Genomic DNA, 5,483 nt, shown 5'->3' on the forward strand with positions numbered 1-5,483 from the left:
CTTCCTCTCCCTCCCTCCTCTCTGTTCTGTCCCTTCCTCTCCCTCCCTCCTCTATGTTCTGTCCCTTCCTCTCCCTCCCTCCTCTCTGTTCTGTCCCTTCCTCTCCCTCCCTCCCTTCCTCTCCCTCCCTCCTCTCTGTTCTGTCCCTTCCTCCTCTCTGTTCTGTCCCTTCCTCTCCCTCCCTCCTCTCTGTTCTGTCCCTTCCCCTCCCTCCCTCCCTCCCTCCCTCCCTCCCTCCCTCCCTCCCTCCCTCCCTCCCTCCCTCCCTCCCTCCCTCCTCTCTGTTCTGTCCCTTCCTCTCCCTCCCTCCCTCCTCTCTGTTCTGTCCCTTCCTCTCCATCCCTCCCTCCTCTCTGTTCTGTCCCTTCCCCTCCCTCCCTCCCTCCCTCCCTCCCTCCCTCCCTCCCTCCCTCCCTCCCTCCCTCCCTCCCTCCCTCCCTCCCTCCCTCCTCTGTCTCCTCTCACCTGTTCAGCCAATAGTATCTGTTGTTGCTGCTGTCTCTGTTCTGTCCCCTCCCTCCTCTCACCTGTTCAGCCAATAGTATCTGTTGTTGCTGCTGTCTCTGTTCTGTCTCCTCCCTCCTCTCACCTGTTCAGCCAATAGTATCTGTTGTTGCTGCTGTCTCTGTTCTGTCTCCTCCCTCCTCTCACCTGTTCAGCCAATAGTATCTGTTGTTGCTGCTGTCTCTGTTCTGTCTCCTCCCTCCTCTCACCTGTTCAGCCAATAGTATCTGTTGTTGCTGCTGTCTCTGTTCTGTCCCCTCCCTCCTCTCACCTGTTCAGCCAATAGTATCTGTTGTTGCTGCTGTCTCTGTTCTGTCTCCTCCCTCCTCTCACCTGTTCAGCCAATAGTATCTGTTGTTGCTGCTGTCTCTGTTCTGTCTCCTCCCTCCTCTCACCTGTTCAGCCAATAGTATCTGTTGTTGCTGCTGTCTCTGTTCTCTCAGTAGCTGTTGTTTCTGTTGTTCCATCATGTGGAGCTGAACTCTCTTCTCCTGCTCCATCACCATCATCTGTTTCATAATGGCCGCCTGCTGCTGGTTGCCCAGGTAACCGGGAGGGGCCCCTGCACCCTGATTGGGCCCCGCACCCGAGGCCACACCCCCGGCAGGGTGAGGGGGAGGGACGGCACCGGGCTGCCGCGACATTCCCACCACACCTTGTTCCTAAAGAGAGAGGGAGGGAGGGAGATCAGTGAGTTTTTATTGGTGGGATAATCAATCAATCAGCTGGTCAGGCAATCAAATGAAATCAACGAGTAAACGCTGGTGTGGCGCTTTTCACAGAGAATTCAACTGAAGACAGAAGTAACCAGCTACTTTAAAACCTACAATATAATGACAGATGAATTATCCGTGTAAATGATTATCCCAGGAACCCCGTGTAAATGATTATCCCAGGAACCCCGTGTAAATGATTATCCCAGGAACCCCGTGTAAACAGACACAGCAGGATACACTATATATACAGCAGTGTGTGGACACCCCTTCAAATGAGTGGATTCGGCAATTTCAGCCACACCAGTTGCTGACAGGTGTATACAATTGAGCACACCGCCATGCAATCTCCATAGACAAACATTGGCAGTAGAATGGCCTTACTGAAGAGCTCGAGTGACTTTCAACGTGGCACCGTCATAGGATGCCACCTTTCCAACAAGTCAGTTCGTCAAATTTCTGCCCTGCTAGAATTGCCCCGGTCAACTGTAAGTGCTGTTATTGTGAAGTAGAAATGTCTAGGAGCAACAATGGCTCAACCGCGAAGTGGTAGGCCGCACAAGCTCACAGAAAGGGACCGCTGAGTGCTGAAGCGCGTAAAAATCCATACAGAAATGGTTTGTCGAAATCGGTGTGGAAGAACTTGACTGGCCTGCACAGAACCCAGTGGAGGCTGTTATAGCAGCAATGTTCCAACATCTAGAGGAAAGCCTTCCCAGAAGACTGGAGGCTGTTATAGCAGCAATGTTCCAACATCTAGTGGAAATCCTTCCCAGAAGACTGGAGGCTGTTATAGCAGCAATGTTCCAACATCTAGAGGAAATCCTTCCCAGAAGACTGGAGGCTCTTATAGCAGCAATGTTCCAACATCTAGAGGAAATCCTTCCCAGAAGAGTGGAGGCTGTTATAGCAGCAATGTTCCAACATCTAGTGGAAATCCTTCCCAGAAGACTGGAGGCTCTTATAGCAGCAATGTTCCAACATCTAGAGGAAATCCTTCCCAGAAGAGTGGAGGCTGTTATAGCAGCAATGTTCCATCATCTAGTGGAAAGCCTTCCCAGAAGAGTGGAGGCTGTTATAGCAGCAATGTTCCAACATCTAGAGGAAATCCTTCCCAGAAGACTGGAGGCTCTTATAGCAGCAATGTTCCAACATCTAGAGGAAATCCTTCCCAGAAGACTGGAGGCTGTTATAGCAGCAATGTTCCAACATCTAGTGGAAATCATTCCCAGAAGAGTGGGGGCTGTTATAGCAGCAATGTTCCAACATCTAGTGGAAAGCCTTCCCAGAAGAGTGGAGGCTGTTATAGCAGCAATGTTCCAACATCTAGAGGAAATCCTTCCCAGAAGAGTGGGGGCTGTTATAGCAGCAATGTTCCAACATCTAGAGGAAAGCCTTCCCAGAAGACTGGAGGCTCTTATAGCAGCAATGTTCCAACATCTAGAGGAAATCCTTCCCAGAAGAGTGGGGGCTGTTATAGCAGCAATGTTCCAACATCTAGAGGAAAGCCTTCCCAGAAGACTGGAGGCTGTTATAGCAGCGAAGGACCATATTAATGCCATGATTTTGTAATGAGATGTTAGATGAGCAGGTGTCCACATACTTGTAGCATATATTCATTCAGACTAAACACCACAGTTTTAAAGATTCTTCCCAGCTAACCCCTCACTCTCACCCCCTCCCAGTGCAGTATGGGTAGTCCTAGCCCACCCTGAGTCCTCTCATCCCCTCCCAGTGCAGTATGGGTAGTCCTAGCCAACCCCGAGTCCTCTCATCCCCTCACAGTGCAGTATGGGTAGTTCTAGCCCACCCTGAGTCCTCTCATCCCCTCTGAGTGCAGTATGGGTAGTCCTCTCATCCCCTCTGAGTGCAGTATGGGTAGTCCTCTCATCCCCTCCCAGTGCAGTATGGGTAGTCGTAGCCCACCCTGAGTCCTCTCATCCCCTCCCAGTGCAGTATGGGTAGTCCTAGCCCACCCTGAGTCCTCTCATCCCCTCTGAGTGCAGTATGGGTAGTCCTCTCATCCCCTCCCAGTGCAGTATGGGTAGTTCTAGCCCACCCTGAGTCCTCTCATCCCCTCCCAGTGCAGTATGGGTAGTCCTAGCCCACCCTGAGTCCTCTCATCCCCTCCCAGTGCAGTATGGGTAGTCCTAGCCCACCCTGAGTCCTCTCATCCCCTCCCAGTGCAGTATGGGTAGTTCTAGCCCACCCTGAGTCCTCTCATCCCCTCCCAGTGCAGTATGGGTAGTCCTAGCCCACCCTGAGTCCTCTCATCCCCTCTGAGTGCAGTATGGGTAGTCCTCTCATCCCCTCCCAGTGCAGTATGGGTAGTCCTCTCATCCCCTCCCAGTGCAGTATGGGTAGTCCTCTCATCCCCTCCCAGTGCAGTATGGGTAGTCCTCTCATCCCCTCCCAGTGCAGTATGGGTAGTTCTAGCCCACCCTGAGTCCTCTCATCCCCTCTGAGTGCAGTATGGGTAGTCCTAGACCACCCTGAGTCCTCTCATCCCCTCCCAGTGCAGTATGGGTAGTCCTCTCATCCCCTCCCAGTATGGGTAGTCCTCTCATCCCCTCCCAGTGCAGTATGGGTATGTGCATACATTACACCCTCATTAGCATATAAAGAGCTACTTCCTCCACTTAGCCGCATGCTAATCTGTAAAAGGATGAAACAGCACTCTGGAACACCATTATACCCCCAACCGACCAATTAGACGAGCCCGCTCAGGAATCTATTACAGGTTCATTCAGTACGTTGTTTGGGGTCAGAACGCCCATCATTCACCACTGCTTGGTGTCGACAACAGACTAGAATGAATGGGGTTTTATTTACTGTTGTTTTAGGGAGGGAGGGAGGGAGGGAGGGAGGCAGGGAGGGAGGGAGGGAGGGAGGGAGGGAGGGAGGAAGGGAAGAGACAGACAGACAGACAGACAGACAGACAGACAGACAGACAGACAGACAGACAGACAGACAGACAGACAGACAGACAGACAGACAGACAGACAGACAGACAGACAGACAGACAGACAGACAGACAGACAGACAGACAGACAGACAGACAGACAGACAGACAGACAGACAGACAGACAGACAGACAGACAGACAGACAGACAGACAGACCTAAATGTCAGAACCTGACACACTCAGCACACAGGGGGACAAACACCTGCCTGGAGGTGACAGCATCCCCTCCCCCATATGCCCCCCTAGGCACAACTATGACATCATAACCAATAAAAACGGGTCACAACTCCTGCAGCTCTGTCACATCCTGGGTATGTACATAGTCAATGGTAGGCTTCGAGGGGACTCCTATGGTAGGTACACCTATAGCTCTGTGGCACGCTGGGTATGTACATAGTCAATGGTAGGCTTCGAGGGGACTCCTATGGTAGGTACACCTATAGCTCTGTCGCACGCTGGGTATGTACATAGTCAACGGTAGGCTTCGAGGGGACTCCTATGGTAGGTACACCTATAGCTCTGTGGCACGCTGGGTATGTACATAGTCAATGGTAGGCTTCGAGGGGACTCCTATGGTAGGTACACCTATAGCTCTGTCGCACGCTGGGTATGTACATAGTCAACGGTAGGCTTCGAGGGGACTCCTATGGTAGGTACACCTATAGCTCATCTTTTGGCAGTAGTACTGTAGACTACTTTATCACTGACCTCAACCCAGAGTCTCTCAGAGCGTTCACAGTCAGTCCACTGACACCCCTATCAGACCACAGCAAAATCACAGTCTACTTAAACAGTGCAATACTCAACCATGAGGCATCAAAGCCAAAGGAACTGAGTAACATTAAGAAATGCTATAGATGGAAGGAATGCAGTTTGGAAACCTACCAAAAAACAATTAGGCAACAACAAATTCAATCCCTTTTAGACAATTTCCTGGGTAAAACGTTCCACTGTAATAGTGAAGGTGTAAACTTGGCAGTAGAAAATCTTAACAGTATATTTGACCTCTCAGCTTCCCTATCAAATCTAAAAATCTCAAATAGAAAACCGAAGAAAATGAACAATAATGACAAATGGTTTGATGAAGAATGCAACAATCTAAGAAAGAAATTGAGAAACCTGTCCAACCAAAAACATAGAGACCCGGAAAACCTGAGTCTACGCCTTCACTATGGTGAATCACTAAAACAATACAGAAATACACTACGGAAAAGAAGGAACAGTATGTCAGAAATCAGCTCAATGTAATTGTAGAATCCATAGACACTAACAACAACATTGGATCATTCAGAGATCCTCACT

At 50.4% G+C, this 5,483-nt stretch overlaps 1 pseudogene; it reads right to left on the reverse strand.

The window, feature by feature from the left end:
- Window positions 1-899: 899 nt before the first annotated feature.
- LOC124022287 overlaps window positions 900-5,483 on the reverse strand; it is a 143,518-nt pseudogene continuing 138,934 nt past the window's right edge.

This window comes from Oncorhynchus gorbuscha, unplaced genomic scaffold (assembly GCF_021184085.1).
Source record: "Oncorhynchus gorbuscha isolate QuinsamMale2020 ecotype Even-year unplaced genomic scaffold, OgorEven_v1.0 Un_scaffold_1316, whole genome shotgun sequence".
In the NCBI taxonomy this organism is placed as follows: Eukaryota; Metazoa; Chordata; class Actinopteri; order Salmoniformes; family Salmonidae; genus Oncorhynchus; species Oncorhynchus gorbuscha.